The 21,439-nt window shown below is 44.0% G+C and overlaps 1 long non-coding RNA gene across 1 annotated transcript in view; it reads right to left on the reverse strand.

Moving 5' to 3' along the window:
- Window positions 1-19,566, reverse strand: part of LOC125284522 — a 37,668-nt gene extending 18,102 nt beyond the window's left edge. Inside the window, exons 1-2 of the long non-coding RNA XR_007191893.1 lie at window positions 19,366-19,566; window positions 13,071-13,246 (exon numbers count right to left, since the gene is read on the reverse strand). This is a non-coding gene — a long non-coding RNA (uncharacterized LOC125284522). The remainder of the gene's footprint in view (window positions 1-13,070; window positions 13,247-19,365) is intronic.
- Between the last annotated feature and the right edge of the window lie 1,873 nt (window positions 19,567-21,439).

Below are 21,439 nucleotides of genomic sequence, written 5' to 3' on the forward strand. Positions count from 1 at the left end.
AGTGAAATCACTGGTTTGCGTGTGCACGCACTGACTAATACGGGAAGCTCAGCCTACTGTCAAGAAAAAAGGGGAACGTAAATGTAATCTAGGGGCTGCTCAAAGACAGAAAACACCTAGCTTCACACCGCCAATACTCAGATGAAATCGACAAGCATTTTCCACTTACTGGACATGAACATCAGTCAACATGAGTCATGTTTGCAACTCCCACATAATGTCAAGACTGAAGGATATGATTAAAGCCTGGTTTGGCATCAGAGTGTGGACTAGGAGGTGTACAGAATGGATAGCCTGTTAAAACACTCACTATTAGAATGATACTTTAGATAAGAAGCTGCTTCAGTGGATGGGAGTCATGGCATTTGGTGGAAGGCGGGGGGGTGGGGGTGTGGATTGGGGGGGGTACTGAAGCTTCGGAAACAGCTGGTTCGATGATGTTTCATCAACCAATAAACCTGCTTTCCTCCTCACACTGTATGACTCCCTTGGAAATGCACACCCCCACGACACCCTGAAGCCTGGGCCCATGTTGGATAAATCATCACTACAACTCAACAGGTCTGCAGCTCGAACCTTGAACTCCCCTCCATATCCAATAACCCGTCCGCGTCATCGCTGGAAACCCACACACAGTCCTCTGCCCCGTACGTGGAGTCCAGACACACACATTATCTTCACACACCCAAAGGTCAGTCCAGGCACCTCGTCTGATTAAAAGGCAGGGTGTTTCTTTTTTTCTTTTTTCTTTCTTTTTCTTCTTCTTCTTCTTCTTGTTCCTCTTCTCTTTCTTCTTAAGTGATCGTCCCAGCATGTACGAGATCTCCAAGGGGCTTAAAATGAATGGATTGTGCTTTGAGCTGAGCTGCAGCTGATGTCAAGGCTGCTTACCACCTCTCCCTTGAAAGTGCTCTGCTGATGAAATGCCTGACATATATACGAGGTGGAATGCACCCATATAATTTGCTCAAAAAATCGCCTTTTTCCCAAGGACTGGAAGCAATTAAAAAACTGCAGTATGTGGGGAGAAGAGGAAGAGAGAGAGAAACGGAGAGGTATGTTGATCACAAGCTAACTTGTGTTCAGCTAACCACAACTATGTCATGAAACTCATATTTTCTCTCTTGGGTGACATAAAGGCAACGCAACGGATGTTAGAGGGCACCAAAAACATGGATGCATTCTCTAAACATGTCATGTGTTCACTCAGTGACTCAATTATATAAACAACTCCCAACCCCCTACAAGCTGTCAGCATTACATTTCATTTTAACAAGCTTGTTTATCTAACATACACAATAAATATCTCTGTTTTAAAATATCTGTTTTTTATCCAAGCCACCAATAACATTGTGATCTTTCAAACACAATATTAAGTCATAGCAGTGGCCAATTTAATTTGTTTTGCTTTGTCATAGTTGGATACCTAATATCTAACACTAGCAGACACCTCAAACATTAGTAATATTCTGGCTGCTATGGAAAAAATCAATTCCAGATAAGGAGCTGATAACCTTCTTGTACACTTGGGCCCTCATGCAATGCTCTATGTACTATTTTTTAGGGAGGTTGGTAAAATCATAATCACATTAAAATATGTTACTACATATAGTATACAGATCACAGAGCAATCTCAAACTGTGTTTCTTTAAGATGGGAATTCTGGGATATCCCTCCCAGCAAAGACATCCACTAGACACGCAGATCATGTCTATATTGCGCAGGTCGGTCCAGGACCATATAATCTGCACAATGTGCAAAGCAGGTTCTGAATCTGGACATCTGACCACGAGCCCTTTTGGTCGTAAAAATGCAGTTCGATAATTAAACATCTAGACAAACAGATTTTTTGGACGTCTGATCAATAAAATTGCGGCCACTCCATGGGCCCCAACCGATGGGCACTAAAGTCTGTGTACCCGAGTGGCTCGCCAGCTAGAGCGATGGCTCAGACGGACGAATGAAATGAATGTGGCACTGTCTCCTCCAATTGGGAGATGAAGGGGCCGGCTCGGGTGACGCTCCATAAAAAGTGGCTTTATTGGCCCCGTTTTAGGGCGGGCTGTGGGGAGAGCCAGGCCACACTCACCTCACCTCCTGCAATTACATTTCCGCAGGAAAAGCACAGAGGCACTGGAAACAGGAAAACGCACTCCTAAATCATCGCTGCTGCTGCTTGGGCTAGTCGTACTCAGCCTCACGCACACACACACACACACACACACACACACACACACACACACAAACACACACACTCACACAACACACACACACACACACCTAAACACACACACACACACACACACGGCAGGGTAGATCACAACCAGTCTGTCAGTAACTCGATCTCAAATGGTGTCAGTCAGTGGTGACTTACAGTCATATGCTTGGTAATGAAATCAGAGAAAGGGGGTAGCTCTTTCATGTGCACGCCATAGCAGTAATGCTCATCAATAAGTGACATGCCAAACTCAATAGTCTAGATAAAATAAATCACATATGATGACTTAAGGCTCATTAATATTTAGTTTGTCTATCAGTGTCAGATTGAAGACAAAAAAAAACATTATCAAATGTTAGAAATGTTTCTGTTCCTGTGAAACATCAACATTACCTGGGGCTTGTACAAATACAGTTGTTCAGTTGTAGCCAGACAGACAGGCAGTCAAGCAGAGAGTGTATATAAAAATAGTGGTAGACTATAAAATGAGTGAGTTGACTGTTTTTTTTTTTAACTGTAATAAAACTAGATGTACGCATAGCGGTACAAAATATGACCGCCGCTCAGTCCTGTACATCCGTTCCATGAAAATAAATCACACTTCAATTTGTCTCCATATTTTACTCCATTCCCCACTCTTGAAACTTTTGTGTGTATGCTTGTTTGGCATGCCTGAGTGTGTGTGTCGCGGCTGCACAGAAAGTAACCTACTGGTGCTGAAAAGGTGAATAGATTGTAGAATAGCCAAAGAAGATGTAGCATTGTTATAAAACCTTTAAAATCTCTAAACAATCACAAGTAGGGCAGTTAATCACAGTTCATCCATTGCAACTGGATTGATGAAAGGTCACTTACACCTGTAGGCTACATTGTATTTGGGAAAAGCAAAAGGTATCAGCATAATGTTATTTATTTATTTATTTATTTATTTTTGTGTAAAACATCTCTGTCAGTTCCATGCCGTTTTCAACAGCTATCAAAACAAAGGTCATTTTTGGATGGATGGATTTTTTTGTGAATGTTTCTTCTTCTACATAAGATTTTAGTCATCTTTAGTTCATGTAATACTTTATTGTCAATGCACAAATTAAGTAACAGTAGTCTGAAACGTTATTGTTAATGCACAAATTAAGTAACAGTAGCCTAGTCTGAAACGAAATGCTGTTTTACATCTAACCAGTGGTGCAAATAACTGACATGTCCAAATGGGCCTTGATGAAATGCGTTAAGCTAGACTGTTCATACACATTTTAACGGGCCAAAGTTGAAGAGCTTTTGTCGTTATTGTTAAATAAATATAGGCTGATTCATGTTCCCTTGCATTGTGTAACTGAGGTCCATGGCTAGTCTGGCTTTCATCAGACCAAGCTCAATCTTTTTAAGAAATCAAAAAATAAATAGCGGGGCAGATCAGGCTGGGTTCACCCAGCCTAGTCCATAGGCACCCGATATTGTTTAATTTTCGATTGAGATATACAGCTCTGGCTATTCTAAATGCAAAAAAATGCATCAGGGAGTTATGACAAAACGGTAACTAACAAACTAGATCCTAATAGAAAGCTGTTAGCTTCCTAAGCTACAGGTAGATTATAAGGTAGGCCTATTTACAACATAAATTGTCAATAGGCTATGCTGGCGACACTAATAAAATCTCCTTTGGAAACCAAATGGCTTTACGCCTTACAGTATCAAGCGGACTTAAACTGCCATATCGTGGCGAAAAAATTTTAATAACATTCAAGCAGCTCCATGAGTCAAAGGAAAGCCCGAATGAAGTAGCCACTTCTAGATGGGACCCACTACACAGTAGCTTAAGGTGTGTTGCTAAAGCAGCCATAATGAAATGAAGGTGTCATTGTTTGGATACTTCACACACGTGCTTTTTAATTTCACAAGACTACAACTACCAAGCTGTAATCAAAGCAATATCGATTCCCCTCTCACCATGCACGCACTTAAAACAAAATAAACAAGTCTCAGTCTCCACGCGATGTGTAGGCAAAACTGTATCAGACCGGGTGTAACGTTGGTAAATCTTCCATTGCACACACTGTAAAAATAATAAGTAATGGTTACTTGAAAAAAGGGTGGAAACTCGTTGCCTTAAATAAGTTAAGTAAACAAAACTTTTCTCTTCCAAGTTATGTTTACTTGATGTCTACAAGTAATGCTTTTAGAAGAAGTTATCCTTACTTAAGACTTTAAAGTTCTGGTTACTTACTTCCAACTAGTAAAGTTTACTTCATGCCCTCAAGTAAAGCTTACTTGAAACAAAGTTGTATTTACTACTGTTAAATGAGTTACCGTTACTTTGAGTTGTAAAAGGGTACTTTTATGTTGGATAGTAAAGTTTACTTGCAGAATATACACAAATAGTTGGCACTATTAGATTAGATAACTTTATTGTCATTTTGCAGAGTACAAGTACAAAGACAACAAAATGCAGTTTGCATCTAACTAGAAGTGCAAAAAAAGCAGAAAAATGCAATGTGATACACAAAGACAGGTGGTGCATAGACAGGATAAGAAATATGCGGTGTAAACAGTAGTATACAGTTGGTTTACAGAAGGTGGTTTAGAGTAATATAAATTAGGTATAAATATGTGCAGTGTATTAGCAGAATAAATATGGATATTCGGTATGAACCATATAGACATATATGTACAGTATACAGCTATGTGCAGTGTGGTAACAGTACTGTAGTGCAGAAACAGTAACATAACAGTAGTAAGAATACGTGTATGTGCAGGATGAATAGTATGAAGAGCAGTAGAAAATGCCATGTAAAAGGGTAATTACAGTATGTACATTTGTAAATAAATAGAACACTATGGGTGGGATAGGGTAGTGCAATTGTCCGCGGGGGGTGGGTGTCCCCGTCAAGGTTTCCATGGTCATGGTGGACACCTCAACAGGCACAGGCAAGGAGGCATCGGGCGGGGGCTTAGTTGGTTGGTTGTCACCGGGATGCACAGCTAGAGTTCAGTAGGGTGACAGCCGCAGGGAAGAAGCTTCCTCTGAACCTGCTGGTTTGGGTGCAGAGAGACCTGTAACGCCTCCCAGAGGGGAGTGGGGTGAACAGTCTGTGGTTGAGGTGAGAACAGTCTTTGATGCTGCTGCGCGCCTTACGCAAGCATCACTTGCCCTGGATGGCCTTGATGAAGGGGAATGAGGAACCGGTGATGCGTTGGCCAGTTTTCACCACTCTCTGCAGTTTTTTTTGATTCGTATTCTTGTGTAACCTCCATGTTTCAATCAGTAGTGTTTGAGCAACTGACCTCTGACTTCACATCCAAACAAGCACAACTTACATGTCCAGTTCATTGCTCTGCATTTTCAGTTTTCCAACTGCAAAAAGAAAAAGAGGGCAAAATTATTATCAATATGCATCTATTGGCCATGTTTAACTAAAACAGCTGATTAAGTTTATCACATTAAATGTTAATTTAAATTATTTCTCCAGAGACCTAATTAATACTGTTAAGCTAAAAATATTATGATTTGGCAACTTAATTTTCTCTATAGCTTCAGGCCTAGTACATTTATCACAATAGAATTTAAAATGTCAATCATAATTTGGAATTATATGACATAAATTTTGCACCTCAATAGCGGCACATTAGTTCAAATTCCACACACTGCAACCTAAGTCCTCTTGCTAAATCACAACGAAAGATTTTAGATAAAAGACCATGGCTTTCTCAGTCAGTAAGGTTGAGTCAATTATCCCAATTGTTTTATCAATACAGTAGGAATATCGACGTAAACCATACAGTTTAATCTTTACACGTTTTGAATCAACTTAGCATGCTAGCAAGCGTTTCTCATGAGAAATGGCTAACGTTAGAACTAAACTTCATTAAGAGAGCTCATGAAGACAACTGCTATTGGCAAATTTATACAGCCTAGTTCTAGACCCCAGGCGCCACCACTTCCTCATAACTTCGATAACAAAAAATATCAAAGGGCTTGAATACCTAGAATATTTGTTTTCTGCTCTGCATGGTCTGAGGCAGTGTTAACAAAGATCTTTGGTGTTAACTCGCATAGCTGCTATCAGTTAGCTGCAAACTGTTAGCAGCTAGCGCATATATCGGCCACTTAGCAAGTTGAACTTAACATTTAACACAACTTAACCGAATGTACAGTTTTGCACAAATGCTGTTAGTTCAACCTATACTGTAAACATTTGACACATTAATACATACTGTAAACTTACCGGACAGAGCAAGTCACTGGTGAAGCTGCGTTACACTCCCATCCAAAAAGTCAGCCACACCATAACAATGCCGACCGTTGGCTGTGGAATCCAGAATGCTCCCTCTGCTAACTGTGCGCTGTGTGCACTGGCGTGAGAGTCCAATTTACTCAGGTCTGAGTTGTGAAGCTTACTCGTGTATCTCAAGTTTTAGACCCCATTGTTGCAAGTTAGGCACATTACTAATGTTACTCTAGTAAGAACACTAGGTCAGCCTATAGTAAGTAAAGTATACTTGTGTTACTGCAGTAAGATGTAGTGTTATTTTTTACAGTGCAGAATGATTTTGTAGCACGTGCAATAAATGACAGTCGAAAGATACAAACAGTGCTGCTATCAATTTGCTTGGTATAACCGCATTTATAGTTTTCTACAAATGCAATCAATCAAATGCCTCCATCACTCAACTAACGCTTAACGGTAACATTACCTAGGTCCTTATTGATATTACAAGATTAACGTACCTGCAGTAAAACCAAGCATGTCGATAAACATCCTCAGATTTATTTCAACTTAAAGAAGAAATGGGAATTACACTTCATGTGAACATCGTCCTATCCTTATTAGATGTCTGCTGAGGTAAATTGCAGTCCTTGTAGGAAGCGTCCATTGTTTTTTCCAACCCACTTTTAACTTCCAACAAAATTACGTCTCACTGCAACGATGCGCCATCTAGTGGACAAACGACTACTTATCGCCAATACTGAAAATGCAGCCATGATGATGATGATGAATATTTATTTTGGCTTTCTTTTAATCCTACTGAATTTGTAATTATGTATCGGCCGTTCTAATACCGATAGTATGTGGGTGCCTGTGTGTGTGCATGTGTATATGTGTGCACCGCCATTTACAGGCCAATGAGTGTACAGTCACTAAATGTACACATAACCTAATTTTTTTAGACCCCCCCATGGATGAAATTCTACGAAACTTGGCATACCCCCAGAGAATGCCAGGTCAAATCACAAATGAGTGATTATGAGCCAGGTTGATGTGGGCCCTTGAGACCAACATACCATAAAAGAATCTTCATCCTCAGTGCCACGGTTCAGGTAGTTATTTAGGAAAAACTGTTTGTTTTTTTGCAGTTCGGGGGGCCCAGCCGGGGGGGAAATTTTTCCGTAAAAGTCTAGTGGGGCTACATACCCACCAAATTTCATGTACCCCGGTGGTTCGGTGTCCCGGGTATCAATGACCAAAAATTCAGGGAGTAGATGACGGTAAAAATTCTTGAATTATGTGCATGTGTGCGTGTACAAATTTATGTTTATGTGTGTGGGTGTGTGTGTGTGTGTATGTGCGTGCTTGTGTGTTTGCCTGCGTATGTGTGTTTGTGCATGTGCATGCATCATTACATTTGTCTACTGTGTGAGTATGTGTCATACGTTATGATTACTGTAAATGTATGTGTGTGCGTGTGTATCTGTTTATGCACATGTGTGCACATGGAATGGGTTAACATGACCCCTGGAGGCAAACATACGGAAAAAATTGGTCATCCTAGGCCCTACAGTTCTCAAGATATTCACAGAGAACTGTGTCTGCCCTACCCTCCTTTCGGGGTCCAGTCCAGCAGGGGCTACAGATCAAAACGAAGAATGACGGTTCCATGCTATCCATGTGGGGTACATGCCCACCAAGTTTTGTGTACCCGGTCTTTCAGTGTCCCGGGAATCCTTGTTGGTGTATGCGTCACTAAATGTACACATAAATTATTTTATTGTAAGGCCCCCCCATGAACAAAAGTACACAAAACTTGGCATGCATTCGGAGGGGTCATAATGATCCTACACTTTTAATTTCGTGCAGTTTTGACCTTGTCAGCCAAAGATATTGTGATGAAAACACCTAATTTTTTGCTTTTTAATTTTTAACTAGGTGGCTATACATGAAATAAGTGGTAATGGGATGGGTTGACATGCCCCTTAAGACCAACATACATAAAAAAGGTGGACCTCCTAGGCCCCACGGTTATCGAGATATTCACAGAAAACTGTCTCCTCGCCACCTACAGGCCAGTTGGTGTATAGTAACATAAATTAATTTATTGTGTGGCCCCCCATGAACGGAATTCCACAAAACTTGGCGTGCATACAGAGGGTGTCATAATGATCCTACACTTCCAATTTCGTGCAGTTTTGACTATGTTAGGTCACAGATACCTTCAATTACAACACCTCATTTTTACTTTTTTGTGTTTAACTAGGTGGCGCTATACATGAAATGAGTGGTTATGGAATGGGTTGACATGGCCCCTTGAGATCAACATACAAAACAAAAATGGTCCTCCTAAACCCTACAGTTTTCGAGATATTCACAGAAAACTGTGTTTGCCCTACCCTCCTTTCGGGGGGTCCAGTCCAGCGGGGGGGCTACAGATCAAAACGAAAAACGATGGTTCCATGCTATCCATGTGGGGTTACATGCCCACCAAGTTTACGTACCCCCGGTCTTTCAGTGTCCCGGGAATCATTGACGGAAATTTGGGCATGCGAAAAAAAAAAAAAAAAAAAAAATCTGACTAAACCTATATGACCGCCGCTTCGCTGCGCGGCGGTCATAATAATCCATTCAGTGTGAAAGTGCTGTGAGTCGTTCCTCCTAATCCCCCGAACGCCCCACAGTGTCCATCAGAGTGTGATACCAGGTGTTAGGAGAACAGGCGGAGAATGAGAGCTCTACTGACTCAATCTCTCCTGAGAGAGACATTTCACGAGACTGCAAAGCTCTAGCTTTCACTGAGGGAGCAGAACAGGATGTGAGGTCAGAGCGGAGATATGACCATTGCCGTTGATGATGTCAACGAATAAGAGGCCTGCAGAAACACTCCCCACAGTCCCTCCTTGGCCAGAGAGAATAATCTTACTCATAGATTTTTTTCCAAGGGTATATATACACACACATATATGTGTGTGTGTGTGTGTGTGTAAACTAGCAAACTGGATGGTAACAACTTCCCATGTCCATATTCCATTCTTTCTTTTATTGACCAAACTAAAAACCAAGGACATCTTCAACAGATATAACTCAGCCTGTTACAATTTCAAATGTAAGAACTATAACAGGGTTTTAAGAGACTTCATCTACATCTTTGTGCATGTGTAAGAACTATAACAGGGTTTTAAGATACTTCATCTACATCTTTGTGCATGTGTATGAACTATAACAGGGTTTTAAGATACTTCATCTACATCTTTGTGCATGTGTATGAACTATAACAGGGTTTTAAAGGTCCAGTATGTAGGAAATAATGGAAAATAAACAATAACCATTCCAAAAATGATCACCATATGTTGTCAGAGAGTGAGGAAACAGATGAATTGAAGTAATGGCTTATTTGACAACATTACTCTAACCCGTGAAACGCCGTAAAACCCATGAAAAAAAAAATCAGTTATCAGGGCGGAATCTCTTGGAATTTTCGTTTATGTTTTGAACGATTAATTCTAGAATAGCGTATTAATAATGGGCTAGCGCGTCCTCCTATTTGGGTTGCCAAATTAGCAAAGGCCAACTGTCAACAGCTGTCAGTTGTAGTCATGAACGCCTACAAGAGGCAGGCAAATTTCCAAAATTAAAACAAGAAACAAATTAAGTGGACATCGGAGGAGCTTCCTGAGATGGTGGCGTCTTAGATCAAACGAAGAATATCAAGTCTGACACAGAGCTGGCCATATTTCTCCACAACAGGTAGCCTATGCTAAACTTCATCTGCATCGCTAACTTCAGCTACATATGTTACGTTGGTTAGAGAGGTATTTTTTGTTTTCACTGTTTCCGTAATGTGTAGCTGGGTCATGGTTGGAGAAACGTTAAAGCAGCTGCAGGTCAACTAATGTTAGCTAAGTCTTCATTACATCTGGCAACCCAGAAGAGGCTCGCGTCTGGTAGTCTTGAGAACGTTCACCAGTGTTTTGATTTTGGCCAACAGAACGTTCGGTAACAACCCTCCAAATCGCATCTTTAAGATACTTCATCTACATCTCTGTGCATGTGCATGTGGGATGAGAGTAAAAGGGAGATGAGAGGGAGGGATGGAGGGAGCAAGAGAGAGAGAGAGGGAGGGATGGAGGGAGCAAGAGAGTGAGAGAGGCAGCGAGTGGGAGAATATGAGCTTTAGTTGGTGTTATAATGTCATTTTTAAAGGTCACTGTGGGAAGAAGAGGTTGGACACTTTTTAAAAGCAGATCACTGGCCACAGCCCTGATTTTAGACCTACATTTTTGCTGAAATTTGTCTTCAGGGAGAACTGTCATGTCACAGATGTTTCTGAGCATGTAATGGTGCAAGATGGGAGCTTATATTTTAACCTCTCCGTCTCTTCCTCTAACTTTCTCATTTCCTGGGAGTGCCTTCATTCTTGGCAAGCCCCAAAGTTTTATGTGGAGTTGCTTATTGATATATCTCATTTGGAAGGAACCTTGCTAATTGTGTGAGCGTATTTTTGATAGGATGGCCAAGTAGACAAAAGACCTGAAAACTGAAATGTTTAACTAGCTGTTCCTCTACTAGCTGGGTTGCTTTTTACACTCTTCCTCTTGCTTTTAAGAGAGTAGATATTTAGACAGAATCAGATTTCTCAATGGTGCAAACAACCACAGATACAGTATATGAGAGGGCAGATTGCACATAACCACTTCATATGGAAAAAATAAACCTGCACCACATTGCAACTTCAGTTCATTCTTCCCACAATTACATGAGTACAGAGCATCAAAAGGGACTAATATCATACTTTAACACAAAAAATGTTTTCTTTGACACTCGGACATAATGTTGAAGACTGTGAACGGAGGCAGTGGTAACCGCTTACAGGTGTACCCCACACACAGTCTGCCACACACACCCCAGCACATCACAGGACAGCAGCAGGGCTATTTTCTCTGGGGCGTAATTGCTGCCAAAATATGTTCTTGTCCTGAGAGATTTTTGTGGGCGTCTTTGCGTGACATAGAGGGAAGATGGCAGAGCTGGCGATTGCGAGGGTGTAATTTCCCCTAATAGCAAAAAAAAAAAAAAAAAACGGGGGCTCCCACCAGCCAACTCTAAAGAATGTGTGTTGCCTGGCTCTGAAGTCAAAGTATCAACAGCTTTAAGCTATTAGTTTGGTTTTCATACTGCTGGCTCTCTCTCTTTTCACCCCAAAGCTCGGCCATGACAGTGGCAGCGAGCTGCGTTGTCTGCCAGGGAGGCCCCCACTCCACTCCAGCCACATTCAGGACATGCCCTTATATTTAGCTAGTCCACAGGAAATGATTAGGCATGTTTGTTTCAGTGACTAATCACATGCATATTTCGACGTGTACGTACAGTTTGTATGTTGCTTCGGCTGACTGAGTTTATTTTCTCATTTGGCACATGACGTTTCGACCTTGCGGTCTTCTTCAGATTCACTAGCAAACACAGGCTTGGTACATGATCTAAATCACCTGTCTAGAGGGGTGGAGTCAACTCAGTGATTCATTAACCCTTGCAGGTACAGCATGCAAGCTTGTGGTGTGACTAAAGCCAAATAAAAACATTAGATAGAACCTTAAACTTTGTACAATAACACAAGCAGATGTCTAAAGATACAATCATCTACAATAAATAGAGTTCATCATGTAAAATTCAGTACTTCAGTCTTTTTGTTCAGCACCTGGGATGTGCACAAAGTCTCCTTGGAAGCTTCGGCTGACTGAGCCATCAATTGTGTGGCAAATGATGGAAGCGGTTTACAGGAGGAGGACACAAAAAGCGCGTCCTGTGTGTGGAGTCCTGTCATTCAAATATCCCCTGCTGTTGTGCAAACTTGTAAAGAGGGCATCAGTGTCTTACCTCAAAAAATGCTAAGTCACTATCAGCCCTATCTGTGACCTCTGTCTACTGAGTTTGGAAAAAAAGAGAGAGAACAAGAGAACAAAAGCCAAAGAGCGAGTGATCTTTTTTTCTTGGTCAGAGGAGAGGAGTGCTGGGATGGAAGGGTACTTAACGTGTATTACAAACAGACTCGTGTGTAAATACCCCATGATCTGGGATATGGCTCTCATTTGTGTCTTGCGTATGAGGGCTGGGCTCGGGGGATTTGTTGCCTTTTAGCCTCATGGGTAAAGTGGCTGCCTCTCCTCCTTTGAGTCTACTGCTGGACGACTGACCGCTAAGACCATAATGCCTCCCTAAGCTTTCTGTTCTTTTACTAATCATTTTCCCCCTTTGTTATCTGATGCCTGGGCTCAGCCAGGAGATAATCAAAGACACAGATGCGTCAGGGGAAAGAGTGAGGGAGACAGGCGGACGGCACGGAGAGAAGGAGAGACGAGGAGAGGGAGTGATGAGCAGCCCCCATCCTTCTACGAAGCTGCACACTACCAACAGCTGAGCGGAGAAAGTGAAGGGAACAGTCACTCTCTAATTTCACCAAAACAAACCAGCCATACAGCATACACACACATACACAGAGAGAGAGAGAGAGAGAGAGAGACAAATACCTTGTCTATAATGACTTAGCCGGATCTCTTGAGACTAATGTAGCCATAAAAAAGCTGATAGCATACCATATGGCAGTCTGATAAACTACTTCGGTAACTGATCCAAAACAAATAGGCACCTACATGAGGGAGGGACTGCGGAGAGTAGAGTGAGTCTGGACATGGAGGTGGGCAACCACAGGCTGGAATGGTCTGTGCTGGCTGACCTGCCCTCGGCAGTGTGAGTGACAGATGTGAACAGCCTTATCATCCTGGCTCCACTGCTGGCTTCGTCTCTGCTGTGTTTTGCTCCAAGGCGTCTAGAAGAAAGGGAGCGAGAAAGGTTAGACAGAAAGAGAGAGAGACAGAGAGAGAGGGAGAGAGAGAGAGAGAGGAAGGGTGAGAGAGAGACCTGATGTCCAGGGAACTGTGGGAACCACAGCCTATCTCCTTGTGAAGGCATTATATACACATAAAAGCATGCACGTGCACACACACACACAGACACACACACACACACACAAACACACACACACACACACACTTACACTGGCAGTTAAACTAATCTATTTCACTAGACACGTCAACAGTGCACTGCAACTGGTCCTCAGTACTTTTGCTATGGTGCCGTATATCTTTTACAAGTCGGCATTTACATGCGCAGTATCTCTCCCTGATTCATGGTGGGTAGACGTCAACATAAAGCCGCAGGCTTAAACTCATGCAATAAACATACTGGGCTCTACCGTGCTTCCTACGGTGAAGGAAAAACATGTGGCGGGCAATAGGATTGTCTATCCACAATGATCTTCCCCCCAACTACTCTATGGAGGTCAGATTTCGTTTTACACCAGGTACACCAGGAGGGCAGAGGCGTGCAGCCGTCAGAATGAGTGTCCGTCTGTCTGCAGCGGTCTGCGGAGTGCAGTCTGCGCTCAGGGGACCGCGAGAGACAACGGCAGGGGGGTGAGCTGGGGCACGCCCAGCGGCGTGAGAGACGTCTCGAGATGCGTGTGTGTCAGGGGCGCGGCGTGGGGAACGTGTCAAAACACCAGCGAGGAGTTACACGATGCCAGGGGCTAAAAAGTGTCTCAGTGGACTAATGGTGACAGTGACTGATAGGCAGGCACTTGGGGACTTCTTACTACGCGACTGAGCTCATTGTCTCCTCAAAAGAAGGGACAAATTTCTATTGTCTCGATTTACATCTTCCTTGTCATTCAGAAGTACCAATTCTCCCATTCAGCCGTCCCACTACGAGCAGCATATCCAATTGAATGACCGTGTCTTGAATTTAGTCTATGTGCTTTCCCTAACAATGGCCATGTTGTCCTGGTGAGTCATTGACAACAACATGCTAACTGTCTGCCACAAGTTCACCCTGCCAGTCATAAGCGCAAAGCAAAAGAGAAAGAAGGGACTTTTTTTATTTTTCTTTGCTTTTTTTTAAGGTTTTTTTTGCACTGATTGTGCAACAAACTTGAAATACTTGTTGCAGAAAGTTCTAGAGGTCCATTTGCCAAATTTGCCAAAAAATCTTTTGAACTGAATTGAGAAAAAGAGTCAAAGAGAGAGGGAGAGAAAGAGAGAGAGAGACAGAGAGAGAGACAGAGAGCAACGGAAGCAATTGAGACTCACAGCTCAACCATCAAACATTGGCCTATGCCAGTCTAACCTCAATAGAACAGACTGTTCCCTCTGAATACATGTCCACATGGAGACCCACAGAGAGAATACAAATAAAAGAAAGAAGGGAAGAAAGACAGAAAGAAAGAGGCTTGAAATAGAGAACTGACAGTGCCTCAGACTGAGAGACGGAAAACGCTGAGCACAGGGTCACCGATGGCGTGTCAGACTATGTAGTATGTATGACCTGGTCAAGGTCTATGGTTGTTTGAGCGTGCGGTGTGGCACCAGCTAAGAGTTCCAGGGGTGAGCAGGGGTCACCCCCTTTGCCCCACACCACCCCACAGACGTGCGAGTCTCCCTGGGGGAGGACGGCGGCTATCACCCCTGAGGCCATCTCCGACCGAGCCGATGATAAGTGCGTCTCTATCAATCCACACTGCAAGCCCCTATCTCTACGTGGATTCCACTGCGAAGCAATCAGCGTTGTGGAGCCACCACATAGACTCGTCTCCCTCTCCCTCTCCCTCTCCCCACCTCTTCCCTTCCTTCTCTCTCTCTCTCTCTCTCTCTCCCCACCCACCCCAGCCCCACAGCCACACAACCTCTCCCTCAGCCTCAAACCACCCGTCCCCACACAAGTCTCCAGAACGTAGCCTCCAGCTTAAACAAATCGCACATTCTCCTCCCTGAAGGCCGCCGAACTGGGAGTCTGAGATGGCCCTTTGTGGACTGCCCGACCAATTAGCCATGGTGGCAGTGTAGCAGGCAGAGGTCAGACACGTAATTGGATTTGTGTGGAGACTGTACATTTCAGGAGTGATGGGGAGGACCACCAGGGAAAGGACATCTCTAACGCTAGGGCCTACGGCTAGCCGGAAAACCCCTCAGATGCCCAGAAGCATTATCTATACATCATCAACGTAATAATTTACACACTCTGTACACAGTATATACACAGCCTAACTCTCTCCTATATGGGCCAGACTGAAAACATATTGGTCCCCTCTGATGTCTTTCCTAATTTTATGTATTCGTATGATCAGGTGATGTCACTTCCACCAATTTACCAGTGTACACCACCACAGCATATTATCAGCCTCTCTATCTTTCTCTTTCTCTCCCTCTCTCTCTCCATCTCCCCCTTCTTCTCTTTCCCTCTCTCCCTCTCTGTTAGCCTTATCAGGCTGCCAGGAACACTAATAACAGACGGCCTAGTCACGTCCCAGTAGACAGTATAGAGACCTCAAACTCATCCTGATGCCTCTCTCTCTCTTTCTCTCTGTCTCTCTCTCTCTCTCTCTCTCTCTCTCTGTCTGTCTCTCTCTTTCTCCATCCATCCCACTGCAGGGGCCCTCAGTGAATGGCTTGGCCCCCCAGCTGCGCTTCTGAACTGTCAGGAAAGGGCTGATAAGGGCTGATCGATGACCAGCAGCCTGGCTCCACTGCGACCCAACCCCACAGAGGGTTCACCGCTTAGAGGGAGAAAGAGAAGAGAGAGAGGCAGAGAGAGAGAGAAACAAAATAGAGAGAGAGAGAGAGAGAGAGAGAGAGAGAGAGAGAGAGCAAGAGAGAGAGAGAGCCCCCAGTCCCTTGCAGAGTCTGGGAACTAGGGATGAGTTCATGTGTACTAGCCCAGCGCTGACCTTCCTGAACCATAGTGCACCCAGCACAGCAGCGCTGTACCTCAGCCTGAACACCCACCCACCCCCGCCCCACCCGCCCCAACCCCACCCGTCTTCATCAACACTCACATTTAAAAGCACTGTGTTAAAGTTATCATGGGTTAAAAGGACACACAAGGTAAGGATGGCAATGAAAGGGAAAGAGAGAGAGGGAAAGAGAGAGAAAGAGAGAGAGAGAGAGGGAGAGAGAGGAGAGAGGGGGAGAGAGGGAGAAAGAGAGAGAGGGAGAGAGAGGGGAGAGAGGGAGACAGAGAGAGAGGGAGAGAGAGGAGAGAGAGGGAGAGAGGGAGAAAGAGAGAGGGAGAGAGAGAGAAGAGAGGGAGAGAGAGAGAAAGAGAGAGAGGGAGAGGGAGGGGTGGACTGGGCTTCTGAAGGAATGCTACAGTTCTCAGTGGAGTTTGAGAGAGTGAGAGAGAAGTGAGAGATCATAAGTATGACTGAGGTCATGCGAAGGAGGGCTGTATTGCACCAGACTCACAATTGAGAAGTCTTCCTCTCAGAGCAGTGTGTGCATGCAACCTGTTACACTGTAAAATATATGTGTATATTATCAGGTTCAGTTCATAACACTTTGGCCAGGCTTACCTACCATACACTTTGATTTGTTTTGATGACCTACATTTTATCACTGTGACTGGCACTTAACACAGCCAAATCAATCCGTTTTGAAGGCATGATTGGCAGATTATCTTTGAGGGGCTTGTTGTTCCTAAGGGGGAAATGGTGTGTTTGTTCTAGATAGCAATGCCATGATGTCTATCTCACAAGAGATCCCAAGCATGTGAAAGGGCCAGTGACTGACAGTGGGGCTACCCAACAAGGCCTGCCATGCTCGGACATCTTAGAAGATTTGGGGGCGAGACCTAGACTAAACATCCAATTGCCCCTTCACTAAATGACCCCGTCAGAGTAAACTGGTAAGCTAGCTAGGCTAGGAATGCCTGCTTACAAAGAAATAGCAAGTTGTAGAAAGCTGTCCCAATTAAGTTAACTTAGAGAGAAAGAGAGAGAGAGAGTTCAAGAAAGAAAGATAGAGGACTAGCTTCATCCCTGGTGCCTTGGAGAATAGACATTCCTTAGGTCGCAATAAAAAGGCCTGCAGAGATGCTCTGTTCGCTGGGTGTCATACACACTGATAAATCAGCCTGCAAGCATGTAAACAGAGGCGGTCAGGTTTTTCCATGTGGCACGCTGCCGACAGACACCGCTGACTTCCCCTCGGAGCCCACCGCTTCCTGCGACACTTTCACACGACAGAAGTTAGATTCCATCAGATTGAGGAGATTTACTCGGCTTACTGAACTAATAACGTACGGGCATGCCAGACAAGAGCAGCTACATGTTCTCCTGCCTTTTTCCCCTCCTCCTTTTTTTCCTTTTTTTTCTCTGCACAGTTCTTGATTTATTTCTCACCTTGTTCCCTGGGACTGACTGTGAAAAGCCCCAATAGAGCCCTGCATTTGTATAATAGCTTGAAGCAGCGCATGGGTGCACAGCGATTTTGCCAGATTATTTCTGGATTGATTTCTTGGAATCATTCGGGATGAGGATCTCCTACTTAAATGACTGGAGAGTGCGGAAGGATCTTAAATCACGGCTCGGCCACAAAACTCGGCCTCGGTGCGAGCCAGACGCAAAGCTTACAAATCCCTCCAGAGCTCTTTGGCTGCGATCGCAGCTCTGTTTAGAGGGGAGTTAGTGTTACTTCAGTGAGAGAGAGAGAGAGAGAGAGGGAGACAGACAAAGGGAGAGAGAGAGAGAGAGAAGGAGAGGGAGAGGAAGATATGAAAGCAACTCCGTGAACGTGTGGATCAGACAGAACTCTCAAGGCAGTTGTGTGCGTGTGACTCAAGTCAAAGAGATGAGAGAAGTCTTATATGGGCAGGAATCGCAGGCTGGTACCATGTCAGTCATGGAACCTCACGCCACCCCCTGTAACATACACACAAACCCCTCTAGTGTACCTCCACTTCCTTCATTTTTATGATGGGGGCATTCAGTTATGTGGAAAAGAGGAAAGAAAAAGAGGGAGCCAAGGAGGATTTTCCATTTCTAGTGGCTCTTCACAGTAGTGACAAACAGCTGCTTACACTTGGCATGAGAGCTCTCACTTTACAGCTGTTTCAAAATAAACAGAAATAGAGATCCTCACAAAGTTTACATTCCACTCAAAAACTCTTCCCCCTTTAATTATTTTCTAATCTGCCTGCAGAGTACTTTTTATCAATGGGATGTTTACGTGTCCGATAGATTAAACTCAATACATGTTAAACACAGATAAGTACTTTTACTTCCTATTTCAGTTTAGCCATGAGAGTTTTTTTTTTCCCCCGTGGTCTAATTTTGGTTTGGGTGCAATCCCACGTTTGGCAGAATTCTCCCATTCACTGCCTGTGCAGGCCTCCTCAAGGACATGAGCATAAGATTGGGGAGGAAACGAGGGCCCAGACATTTAAACTTGTTTAATTTTCATGGGAAGAAGTTTGAGGGGGGAGACGCCAGTGAGTGGGGGGAAGCAAGGAGGGGAGAAAAAAAAGAGCTCATAACTATCAGGTGACAAATTATAAATAAATCCCCTCAGGTCGCGGCGTGGTCCTGTATGTTTATTGAAAAGCAAATGTTTGAATAAATGTAAGAATTGTGCTGTATAAACAGTGGAAGCCACAGGGGAAAATGATGGGCTCTCGTGACAGGTACTGGTGCCGTGTTTATGAAAAGGCCACAGCGGAGCAGAGGGTGAGCTCGGCCATCCCATGCTCAATCTCTGCTGCTCTGCCCTGCCTGCGGAGGACCAGAGAGAGAGAGAGAGAGAGAGAGAGAGAGAGAGTCTGTACCACACCGGAGACAGGCTGGTACCAAAACACATCTGGCCCAATTGTCATTTTAAATCACCTCTTCCATGGCCCTGCCGAGGTGTGTCTGCAGGCTGTTCCCTTGGAACGGAACTTCAGGTGGAGTGCACAGGAATAGGGACCTTGGATGAAGTGCACAGGAATAGATGTGAAAAGGAAGGAATAGAGGAGGCTGGAGAGAGAAGGAGAGAGAGAAGAAGGAAGAAAGAGGGAGCCAATGGTTCAGAGGAGGAGGGGGGGCAACCTCTGTCTGTAATATTTACCCGTAACTCTCACCTCAGTTTAACTTTGCGAGTCGGCCCTTTGATTGATTGTGTTAGGTAGAACTATGCGGAGAGGACAATCCTGCTGGAATGTTGTTGATGTTGCACCTCAGCTCGAGACTTCCTGGTTCTCACTGTGATGGCTCTGGTCTGTGTATGAAGGAGAAAAGAGGGGGCAGCGGGCATGTGGATTTGGAGGATAATATCTCATGCATGCTGCCTGTAACTCTCTCTCTCACACACACACACACACACACACGCACACACGCACATACACACCAACATGCATTGCACACAAAAAAAACACACACAAACAGAACAAACCGACACACACACAAACACACACACACACACACACACACTGTTGTTCAGCTTTCTCACTTAATTTATTAGTTTTATTCATGTTTATTAAAAAAGAAAAAGAGATCACGGCCTCTCTGGCAAATGGCACTGCCCCAAACGTGTTGTGTTAACTCCTGGGACGCTGACTGTCATATAAACTAATGCCATTGCAGCAACAAAGACCCATCATGCACCAATTTATCCGCTTCCGGGTCCAGAGGTTCTTGGCAAAGGAAAGCATCTGGAAACCATTGGCACATTGCAGCCCAGTCAGAGGTGAGAAACACAGTAACTCTGAAACACAGAGAGAACGTCATTAAGATACATTTCAGCTGTCTATAGAACACAGACCAATTGTTTCCCTCTTTTTTTTTAAAGGTGGCAAACTTCCATGAGAAAATAACAAATTAATAAATTAGTGAACATAAACAAAATATGTTGATGTTCAAGGTATTATGTTCCACATTCAAGATGGCCCACAGACCACTAAATATAACATAACTTCTTGCTCGCAAATTATTGTAATTGATATGTGCCTGTTAATTAATGCATTTAATTATGGCTAGTTCATGGAACACTGACCCCTCCTCTTCATCTCATTATCATCATAACAGAGTTTTGATCATTGAGGAGACAGTATGGTGCCTTACAATTGGACAGATACCCATATATCATAATAACTAGTGCATGGGGTATACAGTAGTGTATTATAGGTTTACAGTGCAGTTTAATTACATATCTGACTAGATGTATGGTTAACCTTTGCATCTCTGCACTGACCCATAAAACGACCAGTGACCTGGATGATTCTCTGGTTAGACTGTCTGTGGTTGCTTGGGTAACCTCTCCTCCTCTGTAATTACCTGGAGGAGCGATCCTCTCTGGAGCCGGCCGGCACCGCCCACCACTGCAGCCCGCCGCCATTTAAAACCCCCATGGCCAAACCTGACAGTGATGTCGGCTAATCACTGCTGTAATTAAGGCTGCCTGCTTGACCCTCTCTGCCCAGCAAATGCACACAAACACACACACAGAGAGACACAGACACACACACACACACAACACACACACACACACACACACACACACACACACCCAAACACACACACACACACACACACACACACACACACATACTCACTCACTCACTCACCCACCCACACACACACACACACACACACACACACACATACACTCACTCACTCACCCACACACACACACACACACACACACACACACACACACACTCACTCACTCACCCATACACACACACACACACACACACACACAAACATACACACATACACACTCACACACAAACACACACACACACATACACACACACACACACACAAACATACACACATACACACACTCACACACACAAACACACACACACACACACACACACTCACTCACCACCCACCCACACACACACACACACACACACACACACACACACAAACATACACACATACACACTCACACACAAACACACACACACACACATACACACAAATAGAGAGGGAGAGACAGAAAGAAAGATACAGAGAGTTGAGCTTGCGTATCAGAGTGATTTGTACGTACAATTTATAATCTTCACATCCTGTTAGGGGACCCCAGACTCTGAGACTCCGGCGCTGTCTCTCGCTGGTGTAGGGTAATAGGTAACTCACTACCACTGCAGGCAGATGACCCTGCATGTGTCCTTGTCATCCTGCCAAACTCTATTCGGCTTCCTGTTT

The sequence above is a fragment of the Alosa alosa genome, chromosome 1 (genome assembly GCF_017589495.1).
Source record: "Alosa alosa isolate M-15738 ecotype Scorff River chromosome 1, AALO_Geno_1.1, whole genome shotgun sequence".
Lineage (NCBI taxonomy): Eukaryota > Metazoa > Chordata > Actinopteri > Clupeiformes > Clupeidae > Alosa > Alosa alosa.